The following is a 14,589-nucleotide window of genomic DNA, read 5'->3' as shown; positions in this document are numbered from 1 at the left end:
TATCAAGTGTTGGTCTTGAAACCTAGGACCCAAGTATTTTAAATATCTTCCTACTTCAGTCTTCCCCCTGTGTTCATAGTTCCATACCTCTGTCAATATCTTATTAGAAGGACAAGTTTCTAAAGTAATGAATAGCAGATTCACTCTCCATGATCAAGAGCAAGTAGAGCAAAGGAATAGCTAGTAATTGGTTGCATTATGCAACAAAAACAGAAATACATCTTAGCTTCATAAAGTAGGTAGCCTGCATGCTCTGCATTCATTTAATCTCAGTACCAAGTCATAAGAGAGTGTATTAGGAAGCTCAAAAGATTAGAAATCAGCAATGTAATAATTTGGGAAGATTTTACAAGCAAAATAAGAAGAGCTGTAAGAACTAGTCAGAAAGAAAGGTGGCAGACCTGTCATTTCAAAAGGTATTTCACTTCCCAGTAATAAACACAGCACTGTCATCTGTTATTTTAGAAACACATTATTGATAAACACACTCAAGACTCAAGAACTACGTAAGCAAGAGCCAATCACTACCACTCAACACAATAAAGCAATCATGCAGTTCTTTGAAAATACTAGTACAGATAAATCTTTTCCTAAAAATTGGGGTATGGTGTGGTCTTAGCAGAGTTCTTGCCCACCGTTTACTAGCATGAGAAAGGACAATAGCATTGCCACAGTAAGAGTGTGTGCCACAGACTTTTTAAGAAAACTGGAAGGGATGAGGAACGCTCAGGTATCAGACATCTACTGAAAATAAGAGTAGGCTTCTTTTCTGGAACCAAGATCTCCCACATTCTGTTCCGATTACTACTGTCCACTTCAATTCCATTGACCACACTGTACCATGTCAAGCCTGTCTCTCTTCTTTCTGCCAAGTTTAGCAAGCAGCTTCTCATCATCCTCTTTCAATTAGGGGTTAATACTATTTATCGGTGTAGTCAATCACACTATTCAGAGTGACATACCTGTTGTTTCCCATAACCCCCACCCCACCCTGGCACAGACTGCTACAAATGTTTTTGTTTCAACACTATTTAGTAATTTTGCATGAAGTCAGCAGTCTAGCATCACATATCCATTTAGTTCTTTGTAACTCATCCACAAACACAAAGGTCCACAGACCACTGTTCAGGCATTAGAACAATTACATAAACATTTGACTTTCATAGTATAACTAAGAATTTCACTCCATGTCACTAAGACAAGGTTTATATGTACTTCCAACATTTGTTAATTTGTGGATTCTCTCCTTGAAAAACATACTGCTTATGAATTGAACTGCTGATGAATCTGTGATGGCTCATTCACACATGGAAGTCATCATGATGATACTACAAATGAGTAAATATGCATGTCTGAACTAGCCCTAAGATATATACATATACATCTGCAGTATTCTATAGAACACCTGTGCAAAACTGGAACCTTGTGTCTTCATACATTCTAACAGGAAAATAAGTATTGATTCCACAGAATCAGAAAACAGAATGTGCATGCATGGGGAAGCCCTCAGGATCTAAAAGTTTATGTAAATTTATGTTTGAAACACTACTCCTATGGGAGTATGCATAGTAATATATGTAGGTACAGTATATGCACTGTCTATGCTATGAGAAGCAAACACGTATTCATGCAAATGCATAAAAATGAGATTATTACTGGTAAACAGCATTCATAGAATGAAAATTGGTATGTGATATTCAATTGTTTATTCTGTAGGCTAATTCTGTCTGCTCTTGCTTACTCTGTAGTCTCCAAGAGTAGATGTAGTGAAGGAATAAGACATGTATAATAAGGGGTTCTGCTGCCTCAAGGCATATCAGTATTAACTTGCTTACAGAAATTATATGATGTACCTCTGGGAACTTTACTTTCAAAACACAAATAATTAATAGCAAAAAACAGAAACAAGGGTGTTCTCTTACAAAATGTATCAAATACAGATCCTGATACCTTGATTCAAACATTTACACTACGATTTTACTGTTAGTCCTATCAACCACAGAACGCCCAGGATGTGTGGTGGTCCACCCATATGCGTTAATAGGCCTAACTTGCAGCAAAAATTTAAACAGCAGTGACAAAAACATTTTATTCTTTGAAAGAATCATACACAGAAGAAGTTCAAGGTGTGAAATATATCCCACAATGCCTTTCAGTGGGACTATTCCCAGTGCATTTGATATATAGGTAAATTGGATTCACCAAAAAAAGGGGAATCTCTCTCCTAAGCAGAGGTCTCGCAAAAACACACCCACCCACACCCTGAACACAACCTTTTTATCAATACCTGCAACTATGGCCATGGCTAGACCAGGCCTATATCCCAGGATTGTCCTGGGATCATCACTGTGCATCCAAATGACACACAGGGGATCCTGGGAGCAGACAGGGATGACCCCTCCATTTGCCTGGGATAATCCTTAATTCTAGCTAAGGACATTGTTACTTTTTAAGCCAAACTCACATCAAGCAACCAACAAAGTGTCCATTCACTTCTTTTGACTCCTTTATAGGAGCTGAAATTACTTTGAATAAAGATACTTAATCAGAAGCTGCTATTACTCCTGATATCATTGATTTACAGTATTCCCAAAGGCCTTTACTGGAAGACAATTCATCCCATGTATAAGCATAGGAGAGTAACTTTGGTGAGTCTTAGGAAGAAAATAATGGGCAGTGTATCTGAAACTCTTTGTGTTTTTCTAAATCCACACAGATATCAAGGAAGCACAATTCAACATTCTCAATAGGTAGCACATTACCCTATTGATACATTCAAACTATTCTCAATATTGCTGGAAGGAGTGTGGTCAGATTAATTCATAAGTTCATCTTTGGTGGGAATGGTGGGGAATTTTGGAACTTGTTTGCTGATTACTCTCATGAAGTTATCCACTTGTAATTCCTAAAATTATGCTTCTTCATGAGTTTTAACCAAATAACCCTGGATTCATGGGTTATTAGGTTAAAACTAAAAGATCTTCTTAAGCAATTATATACATGGCAATGTCATGTACAACACGTAATCAGAAGTCTCCAAAGCATCTAACCAAACAGCAGTGGATTTAGAACATTGGGGAGAGTATCATTATGTACAGCAGCCTTCCCTAGTCTGGTGCCTCCAGATGTTTGAGATCACAACTCCCAGCATTCCTGACCATTGGTGAGACTGGCTGGGTCTAATGAGAGTTGAAGATCAAAACATCTGAGAGCACCAGCTTGAACAGCTACTGATGTACAAATTTATTAGAAAGTAGTTTCTAGTCAATGTCTACTCTAGTCATGATGGCTATATATTACTTCCAGTATCAGATGCAATACGCCTCTGAATACCAGTTGCTGGGAAAATGAGCAGGAGGGTGCTATTGTGCTCACATCCTGCTTGTGGGCTTTCCATAGGGCTGAAAATGTCATGCCAGTTGGATGGCAAATACAAAAATTATAAGGAGGTGAAATCCAGGTGGGTCTTCCACTGCAATCAATAGAAAATTAATAAATTTTAAAATGAAAAAAGGAAAAGTTTTCAAAGAGCCTGGGTTAAGGTGTAACTACCCATATATCATAATATATATATATACACGAGCCAATGAAATGTAACCATTCATGCATACATAACAGCTTTCCACAGTTGTAGTTTACCAGCTTTGGGGGGGAAAACCTCTTGAAAAGTATCCTACACATTTACAGCATATGAATTTTCTACAGATTTTTTTAACTCAGTCCAATCATATCAAATTTTCTCTGGAAATTCAAAGCACTTCTTCTGAGCAGAGGCTAATTTCCATGTCCAATTTCAACTTTGAACTCCGAGGCATTTTAGTGCAGTGATTGGTGTCTTATTTGAAAAGAAAAATGGGGGGTTTAAAAATGAAAGACCTTTTCTCTGTCACTCAAAATTATTCCCCCAAAATTAGCTGAACTATTTTCTTCAACCTTTAAAAAACACAATACAAGGACTTTTCTTGGAAGAAATCCAGATTTTATTCTATGCACACACACACACAAAGTTTTAGTGATACCATGACCCTGCATAGTTTTACTTCAAACTAAATCCCATTAATTAATGCAAAAATTCAGTGTATTTTGAATGGAATAACTATCCCAACTGGAATTGCTTCCAAGTCAATGTGTTTCAGGACTGAGGTTCAAATATTCGAAATGGAAAACTAACCCTTGACTTAGTAGTGCAATCCTAAACATGTCTACTTAGAACTACGCCCCACTGATCTTACTTCCAGATAAATGGAAATTAGACTGCAGCTTAGGTCACCTCTTTCTTACAATAATTCTGTTACATTCTGACAATGTAATCTTATACTGCGTTTACCCAGAAATTTTAGCTTGACCTAAAAGTATGCATAAAACCACATAAACACAAATGAACAAACATAAAATACTTAACTGTTAGAGATGCTAACACAATTAGAGCATACCTCTATATAAATCAAATGGTTAAATAGTAATATTTAACTAGTTATCAGGGCAAATATATTTCCAATTACACACAGAGCACTTAAGGATGCACAACAAAATATGCTCATGAACATGGACTTCTCTCTTAAGATTCAACACAGTTGTCTAACTACCCAAAGGTCAACATGAGAAAACAAAGAGAGCTAATAAAAAGAAAAGTCCTGGAAAGCCATTTTTAAAGACCTCATTTAAATTCTTGGAAAGCGCTGCTTCTCTAAACAGATGTATTCAACTCTTTGAACTGCCCAACTCTTACTAAATAAATAAATAAATAAATAATGTACACCACCTACTGTAAGTTGCAGAACTCAGGAAACAAAACGATTCGGCTACCCCACTAAAATTAGTAAAAAGGAAAATAAAAGTTTCCTTGTTGCAGTTACTACCAAAAGCTTGTGGGGGGCGGGGGCGGGGGCGCGGGGGTGAGAAGGTCTCAAAAAACCAAATGGCATTTTTGTTTGAGCACTTAAAAGTCGAAGCAATCTTGATTTCTCTCCGACTTTTTAATGCAACCGATTCCTCTGGGGAGATCAGTTAAAATAACCTAACTAGCCCAGCTTTGTTTTTGCTTTTTTGTTAATGGCGATCGTTGTTTCTCTGCCCGCAAAAGCGTTAGGTTGTTAAAAGAAAAAAAGAACCGGAGTGGGAGGACGAGAGATTGGAGAACAACCGCGGCACTTCTCTTTTAAGACCCAGAGGGCAAAAATACTTCTGATCTCCCACGCACTTTGCAGCTGCCACAATCTCGGTGTGTGTGTTTGCGCCGGGGGCACTCCGTTCGCTTTACTGCTGCTGCCAAGCCCAGCCAGGCAGGGATGTTACATTGGGGGTGGGGGGAGGTAGCATCTCCGTCATTACCCGGTGGAGAGAAGAGGGAGTGAAAAGAAAGCCTTTTCTTTCCCTAAGCCTCTCACAGGCAAAAAGCACATATACACACAGGCAAAAAACTCAACAAAAAACACATTACCCAACAACATACCACATTCTAGGAATTCCTCAAAATCGCCACACAAGCTCTTGCCCCTGTTCCTTGAGGGACCTGGAGGAAGGTGCCTTTAATGCACCCGCCAAGCAGCTGCCTCCCCGCCACCCCACACACATTAAGGCAGCCCCCCTCCCCCAGCGCCTCCTGCTGCCATCCAACTGTCAACCCCCCCCCCCGGCCACCGTCACTGCATTAGTTCTCCCCCACGCCTGTCTGGACGGCTCCCTCCCTCCGGGCTGCGCTTCTGACCCCGGCTCCACTCCCTCACATTGCACATGGCCGTGAAGGTTGCACGCTGTGGAGAACCGAGCGCGCGCGCGCGCGCGCGCACCCGCCTATCGCTTTCTCCCGGCCAAGCCAAGACCCGGGGTGGTTTGGGGCGGGGGTGGGGGTTGTGACTATGTCGACTTCGCCTCCTCCCGGGACAGAGAAGGAAGAAGCAGTTCCCGCTTCCACACCACTCCTTACCGGGTGGCGGGGCGCGGTGCCACTGCTGCAGCCGCGCGGGTTAGTTCATCTTCGTTACCCCAGGAGAAAGGAGGCGGCGGCGCGGTGGAGCAAGTGGGGCGTTAAAGACCCGGGAAGCTCAGTAGCAGCTGCTGCTGCTGCCGGGTAGCGGTTGCTCGGCGAGCTGCAAATACCGGTCGCCGTTGCTGGTGCTGTTGCTGCTGAGGGGTGGACATGCTGAGGCAACCCTGGCGCTTGTGCTGCTGCTGTTAGTGCTGCCTTGCCGGTGTCTCTATGGCTTCTGAGAGGCGAGCGGCGGCGACTGCTAACGTCGACTCAAAGTCCCGGACTGCGAGGGCGGGAGAAAAGGAGCGAGGGAGAGAGTGCGCGCGTCGAGGGAGAGGTGCGCGCGGCTCCGCGCGGCTGCCCCTGCTCATTGTTCGGGGACGGGCGGCGAAGACGCTCCGGCGACCCCCCGCGCAAAGGGAGAACGCGCCGAAGCGCAGCTCCTCCTCCTCCTCCTCCCTCAAACGGTGTGTGTGTGGCGGGGCGGGGGGGGGGAATGGTGGTCCTTCGTGCGCGCTGAGGTGGGCAGCTGCTTTTTGCTGCTGCTTCCACCCCGCACCCACATGGGCACCCCTCAAAGCCGAGCGCCAGCTCCGCAAAGTCGTGTTCAAGTTAGGGTGGGGAGAGGTGAAGGGTCTCGGCTCGCTTTGCCGAAAGAGGACGGCCGAGTCAGTCAGATTTTTACGCGCGGCCGCCCTTTTTTGCTTCCCATCACGTGTGTCCTGGGAACTCTGTTCAGACATTCAGAGCTCGTTGCTAGTAACACCACGAGGGAAAGGGGACAACAGCATCGGGTCTGCAGTCCCCGTTCTCAACCTCCATATATTGACTGGAAGATCTAAAAACAAAATCTTTGCTATATAGACATTGTACCGTGTGAATGGTACAATGGTACAAATACACAGGTATTGACTCGGTCCAGACCTTCAGGTCAGGGCTTAAAGGGCGAGAACAGAGGCAGCAAGTGCGCTCTCCTTCCGGTCTGCTGGCTGAATTGTTCACAAATTCCGACCTTCTGAGCTGGGTTGTAAAAGGTGTTTGCAAACAAGCCAGGCAGGGATAAGATGCGGCTACGTTCTGGGGAGCCATGATCGGCATGTTTGGATCCGTATTTCTCCTAGCAGGTTCGTGTTGTTGCTCACCGTGGCAAACAACAGTAGTGTATATATGTAGCAAACATATCCAATGTGACTGGACATTAAGACACACTTTGGATGCCTGGTGCCTGGAACATGATTTTCTATTTACGTACTTTGGAAACAAGTGTCCACTATGCTATATGACATGGGGCATTTTCACAAGCAAATTAGTATATGGTATAAATCTAGCTTGAGTGTGGGTCCTTCCAGCATTTAGCATGGAATAAAATGGCCATCTGAAATGGTTCAAACCATACCAAATCTGCAACTTCTAGAGGGGTAGCCTTGTTAGTCTGTTACAGCATATATATATATATATATATATATATATATATATATATGAAAAGAGCCCTGTAATACTTTTGAACTGTGGTGTTGGAGGAAAATTCTGAGAGTGCCTTGGACTGCAAGAAGATCAAACCAGTCCATACTCCAGGAAATAAAGCCAGATTGCTCACTTGAGGGAATGGTATTAAAGGCAAAACTGAAATTCTTTGGCCACATAATGAGAAGACAGGATACCCTGGAGAAGATGCTGATGCTAGGGAAAGTGGAAGGCAAAAGGAAGAGGGGCCGACCAAGGGCAAGATGGATGGATGATATTCTGGAAGTGACAGACTTGACCTTGGGGGAGCTGGGGGTGGCAATGGCCGACAGAAAGCTCTGGCGTGGGCTGGTCCATGAAGTCACGAAGAGTCGGAAGCGACTGAACGAATAAACAACAACAAATACTTTAAAGACTAACAAATTAATTATGGCCTAACCTTTTGTAGACCCTAGCACATGAAAATGTATGCCATTATGATTCCGTTAGTCTTTAAATTGTTACAGGACTGTTGTTGCTTTTCCAATTTGCAACTCAACACACTTTTAAAGCACAACCTGTTTTTGAAATCTGTGCTTTGTGGTGTAATAAATGAAGTTTATGCTGCATATTGGCCATAAATGAATATTGGTCATGTCATTTGTAGCAGAATGGATGCCTTTGATTTCCACAAAGCATAAAGAATATAATGGAAGCTCTTTATTTTAGTTGTCCTAGGTTCTAAGCATTCCTAAAGTATAAGATTCAGATTATGAGATAGAAATCAGGAGCAAAGCAGGTAGCTTATTATAGTCTACATTCCTGTATAACCTCACAGAAATGGTGACAAAGTTTGAGAAAAGTACTCTTAGGAGCTGGGGGAGTGTCCCCCCTCTTCTTTTTCGCTGGAATATACCGTACAGATCAAGCAGTATCCATCGTATCAAATATTCAGGAGCTGAGCCTGGGCAATAAAAAAAAAAAAATCTAATATATATTAAACACTCAACTAAACAAATTATTCTGGCAATTCTCTTGTATGTACATGCCCCCATAACAAATTTAAGTTCTTCATACCCACACTGCAAGTGATCTTACCAGAACTTCTTCCCATCATGAGGCTTCCAGGGGGACAGGAGCATTCTATATATAAAATTATAGAATAGTAGAGTTGGAAGGGGCCTATAAGGCCATCAAGTCCGACCCCCTGCTCAATGCAGAAATACACCCTAAATTATACCTGACAGATGGTTGTCCAGCTGCCTCTTGAATGCCTCTAGTGTGGGAGAGCCCACAACCTCCCTATATACCAATAGCAAATTGATTCTCTGAGTTGGATCCTTATGTAGCCAAAACAGCATCACCCCCACACAAGAAGAGGTATCCACAAGCTTGGAGAAACCCAAGGTTTGGAGAAATACAAAAAAAAGATTGGGAGGGAGGGGAATTAAGGGGGAATCCCACCCCCAAAACAGGCCCCATGAGGATTATTCATCCTCTGTGGCCACAGAATGTTAACTGCTGAGAAGGAGGGGGGATAGAAAAAGACAGTGGTGGTGGAATGGGATATCCTGGTAGATAGTGTGGATGGTTGGCTGGAACCCTAAACAAGAACACTTCACACTAAAATGTTTTATTTCAGTTCCACATTTATTCCATGCTGAAGACTCACTCTGGGAGCCAATTTTTGCCTGAAAGGATGGTTAGTGATATAATTGATTAAGTATTGGTTAAAATACCAAATTAATTTTAAAAGAATTACAAGAATTAATTTTAAAAGAGTACCCAAGAATGGCTAATTCACAGAAACATTGGCGTAGAACTTTAGGAACAGAAGGATCAGTTGGTCATCTAGGTTGCTTCTGCTGCTGGCTGAAACAAATATTTGTAACTACATTGAGACCACAGATGTACCCCTATCTAGCCGCTCATAAGGATGATCAAGGATTTTGTTTGGGCCATATTTTTAAGTGACTGAAAGGTGGACCCTTTGTTTTTTGCACTTCTCTGAATTTTGTGATACAATTCACTGCTCTAAACATGTACCAAAATAAATGCACAATACATGTTTTAGGTTAAAATGCATACATAAAAGCATATTTTGTGGTGGAGGTGGAATATTCAAAGTCAACACGAATTTTCTTGCTTTTTAAAATCACAGATGAATAAATGAATGAATTAATGCAAAGCCAGCATGACCTACAAATATACTGATCTTTACATCCCTATATACTCATTGAGAATGGGGGTATTTAAAAGTACATTACTTGAGAATGGGTGGACTCATTTCTAGCTGAAATATCCCAGCAATATACAAATAATTCATGCATATATAATATCACTTGATATATCATCATTTGATGACTTATCACTAGACAATTTGACTCTGAATTGCTTGAATGTAAAAGTTCTGTGTTTAAAAATGATCTAAGGTGACATAGAGAGAGTTCCCTGTCTGCAATGCTTTGCCTAGGATAGATGTTCAGAGCATGTAAGTTATCACATGCAATCATCAAATAATCAACATAAACACATGAAATCACCCTTAGACACTTGCGTGGTCTTCACGCAAAAGAGCCGATTTGGTATTTTGTCCTACATATTTTGTGCATGCAAACTGGTTCCTTCCAATTCATTATTTTCAATGCACGGAGGAGTTCCACATACATAAGAAGTTCATCTGAGCAACAATTGATATCTGCATTGGAACTTGTGTGTTTGCATCACAGCCTCTTGAAACCCTTAAGTATGGATTCGGGTTTTAATTCATCACCACCATCATAAATTTCATCAGCAAAATTTGAGAAAGAAGCAGGGCTAGCCAAGCTGATTTTCTGTCTGATTCAAAGTACAAGATGCCTCCCTCCCCATGCAGGCTGCTTCCACCATACCTGAAGGCAGGAGGATTCTAGCTTCTAGCATAGGGCGGCCTGTGAGGTGCACATGCAGCTCTGTCCTCCAACACCTCACCACCCCACAGCATTTGCTGCCTGAGCTGGCCACTCTGCCTAATGATAGGGCCAGCCCTGGACTGGAGTATTTGTATAGTTATAATTATGTAGTTATATTTCCTATGCATTTCTCTGTATAAGAGTTTACACAGAAGTATGTGTGTGTTGCCAGGTGAATATTGCAGTCAGCTCATGCCATTCCATATCTTCATTTCTGCAATTTATCCCCCCGCTTTTACTCCTGTTTTTTACACTTCTGTTGTGCCTTTATAACATAGGATGATCTTTCACCTTCATGCACTCAAGAGGGTTGAATCTTAGAACAACTTAAGAAAGGACTGCAGTCCAAGCCAGACTATTAGAAATGAGACAAACTCTGAACAAGTTGCTTTGTTGGGATGATTTCCTTTCTTTCTTTCTTTCTTTCTTTCTTTCTTTTTTTCTTGTGTGTGTGTGTGTGTGTGTGTGTGCGTGCACGCACGCTACATCTGTAAATGGGAAGATTATTAAGAAGCAATTGCTGAACTTAAAAGAGGCGTCCTCAGAAAACCTCTGGTAAGATAATTCTCTGCATTAACATTCTGTGAATATATGCTAAATCTAACAGCGCATTGACTGAAGAATGGGAGAATAAGCTTATCTGCCAATATAGTTAACTCCCGAGTTCCCAGTGTCAAGAATGCAATATACAGTAAAGTGTTGTTAGCCATGTTGGAACATCACAGGTGATTAGAAACACCAACACAAGAACAGCAAGTTGTCTTCCGACCTTCATGCAACTCCAGCAGGTCTGCAAACTGCCCTTTGTTTACCCTACTCTCATTTACCCACAGCAGAGTATGTTTTAAGCAGTGCTTCCCAGACATATAATTGTCCTAGTGTATCAACAGTCTGTACTATTTTTTTTACTAAATGCAGAAAGCAGAGCAGAAATCAACCAGTGAACAAAGTCAAATTCGGGGCTTTGCTATGTTGTAATTAAATGAGAGCACCTGTGTGTTTGTATGTGTGCGCGCGTGCATGGGGTGCATTATGTTTATCTGGCTCTTAATTCTGGGTTCTGTTAAAATTCTGCTCAGCTGAGATACCTTTTTGGTACCTTTGCCAAATGCCATCCAGTGTGAGTCACAGTTACAGTTACATAGTTATAATTTCTATAAATGTCTCCATATAAGTATACAGAAGTCTCAGTGTATTGCCTTGAAAATTGCACTGTTTGTTGTTTTGTTACCAGAAAATATCTAGAAACAGATTAGCAACATTGGGTGAGTTCGCCCCAGGGCCAGATTAAGGCCAGCTGGTGCCCTAAGCACAGCCCAATAATGGTGCCCCCTTGGCCCTTCCATTGCTTAGCCGGCAAGACGTTAAGACTCAATAAGCCAGAACAACCCACTGTGAGCCTGACAGGAAATTGGGCTTGCCATGGGTTGTTCTCCTCCTCCTTCCCTGTCAGTCTTTCACCTGTGGACTTGGTGGCAGAACCCGTCTTGCCTGCCATCAAGTCCCTCTCCCTGCTCCAATTGCCTTATTTTTCCTGGGCTCTGGCGTTTGCACAAATGAGAAAGGAATATATATATATATATATATGGCTCTGAGTATGTGTGCAACTGTTTTCCTGATTTTTGCAAATTATCCCCTCTTCCCCCCCCCCATTTTTTTTTTTCACAGTGGGGAAAGTGTGCACTTATGGCTGTCAAACTAAATGGCCTTGCCTTATATGTTTCAGCTGTCAAATGGAACAAAGTTTACTAGGCAACTTACAAGGTAATTGACATGACACGACTGCATAAAGGCTAGTTTGACAGCTGTTGGCAGTTGACAAGTGCTGGGGGGGGGGAAGGGGACCAGATCGGCCCCTTAACAAAGTTATCCTCAAGTTTTGAAAGCAATATCTTCCATTGTAGATATCACTGTGCAATAGTAGGTAAATGAAGAAGTACTATGTTACATGAGTTCAAAATCTATGTGTGATTCAGGAGATCCCTGATTGGATTTCCTGGCTTGTTTACTTTTTTCATAGGGTTGCTAATTTGATTACTTTTTTTAATTGGCACATGGGGAGGATGGATTGAACCTTCAACCACTGTTTTGTCGATGGAAATTCTCTCTTTCTTCCCCCCCAACCACTCCCATGTCCCTTAGTTTAGTATTAGTCCCACTGGGGTAAATAGACAGGTACCAATATTATATATTATACCTAACTCTATTCCCAGTTCTAAGAGCATTTGGGTGAAGGATTTGGATTGGAGAACTTGTATGGGGATAAAGAGCACACACACACACCCATTACTACTTCCCAAATCAAATTAGCAGCCTCCTACTGCTGCTTTGAAGAAAAATATGGCAGCAGATCCAATGACATATAGTTTTGGCCAAAAGTTTCACTTGGAATAGATTAAATGAGACCTGATTTGACATAGCTCCAGCAAAAAATGCATTACTAGAGCTGCAGTCAGGAGGTATTCAAAAGAAAGTTGCCCTTTTTAGATTAAGGTCTTTGAATCTGCAAGAAACTTTAAGTGTGCAGTTCTTCAGTTTAATTAATTATTTGCAATGTCTACTGAAAGGAACCAATTAACTTGGGAACCAGTGACTCTGGCCTAATCTACACTGAGCAGGATATTCCACTATGAAAGTGGTATGAAAGTGGTATATAAGAGGCAGAAGCCACACTATTGCTTTATAGCGGTATTGAAGTGCACTGACAACTGTTGGGGCCCACTGACACATACCATGTACCACTTTCAGACCACTTTCATAGTGCTATATCCTGCTTGGTGTGGCTCTTGCCTTTTATATACCACTTTCATAGTGCAATATCCTGCTTGGTGTAGATTAGGCCTCTGTAAAACAGTGATGTGTATCTATATAAAATCAGCAAGGATAGAGGAAATTAAATATATAAGGAAAATAAAAGAAATACGAACTTGGCACCACCAAGTTCAAAACACATTTAATTGTGAGTGAGAAATCAGACAACACAGCTCTAGGTTAAGTTTAAGACTGAGGTGCCACAATGAGATCCATGCATTGGTATGGTTAAGTTCATGGACTATGCGTGGAGAGATTTATGATTCAAATCTATGCTTGATGATGAACTTGCTGAGATTTAGGAAAAGTTACTAATACTCAGCTTAAGGTTCCCATTTGTAATGATGGGAAAATAACAGTGACACATTTTACAGGATTGTTTGAGGATTGTTGAAATAATGTGAAACACTTCAAGCACTTAGGAAAAGCAATATGTAAGAATATGTTGTTGTTGTTGTTGTTGTTGTTGTTGTCGTCGTCATCGTCGTCATCATCATCATCATCATCATCATCATCATAAAACCTATTTATTCAGGAATAGCCCCATTTAAGTGAATGGGCCTACACTACACCAATTTTTTGGTGGCCTTATAACTCCAAATATCAACATCACTTACAATTGCATCTGTACATCTATTAGAAACAAAAACACAAATCCTAAACACAGAGGGCACTATGGTGTGGGAGCAGAGGTAGGGAACCTTTTTGGGGTCATGGGCACTTTGAGAAACTGCCCTGGTCACCACCACAAAATGGCTGCCATGGGAGACATGGAAAAAGATAAATAACTTGCCTCAAAGACAGAGTGCAAGGCAGAGGTGGGGTCTGAACCCTCTCTCACTAAACAAGTCCTTTGAATCCACAGTTTCCAAGAGAAACCTATTTCACAGCAATGCCACTGCCAGTAAGGAAATGTGTTAATTGAAAAAAGTGGGAGGGGTAGTGCACCTTGGTGGGCACCAAGAAAGGTGTACAGGAGTGCATTGGCGCCTGTGGGCACCATGTTCTCTACTTCTGATAGTTGCTTACTCCTGCTCTATGTAGGACTTGCCATAACCTCTCAATGGTGGGTGATCCTTTTTGGCCCATATCAATTAGAAACATTTCAGCATGGAGCTTGTCTATCCTATCATGATTTTCTTCATGGAAATCTGACTGAAGAATGCTGGCTGGGAAATGCTGGAACTTGTAGGATGTTTTTCTGTCTAAACATGTATAGGGTTATGCCCTAAAATGTTTTTGAGTTACACCATGTTTATAGGATCCATTACATTAATGGGAACAATGTCACTCCACTTCTGAAATCTCTTCATTGGCTTCCAATTCACTCCAGAATCCAATATAAACTTCTCCTGTTGACCTTCAAAGCTTTTCATGGTCTAGCTCCTGCCTATCTCTCCTCTCTCATCTCAC

At 41.7% G+C, this 14,589-nt stretch overlaps 1 protein-coding gene across 1 annotated transcript in view; it reads right to left on the bottom strand.

Annotated features, from left to right (window-relative positions):
* The window catches only part of ST6GAL2 (ST6 beta-galactoside alpha-2,6-sialyltransferase 2), a 61,618-nt gene extending 56,130 nt beyond the window's left edge, over nucleotides 1–5,488 (bottom strand). Inside the window, exon 1 of the mRNA XM_063127475.1 lies at nucleotides 5,453–5,488. The gene's annotated coding sequence lies outside the window, so the exon portion shown is untranslated. The remainder of the gene's footprint in view (nucleotides 1–5,452) is intronic.
* Between the last annotated feature and the right edge of the window lie 9,101 nt (nucleotides 5,489–14,589).

Source organism: Elgaria multicarinata, chromosome 5 (genome assembly GCF_023053635.1).
Source record: "Elgaria multicarinata webbii isolate HBS135686 ecotype San Diego chromosome 5, rElgMul1.1.pri, whole genome shotgun sequence".
NCBI classification, from domain to species: Eukaryota; Metazoa; Chordata; class Lepidosauria; order Squamata; family Anguidae; genus Elgaria; species Elgaria multicarinata.
This window is presented reverse-complemented; position numbering and strand designations above follow the sequence as displayed.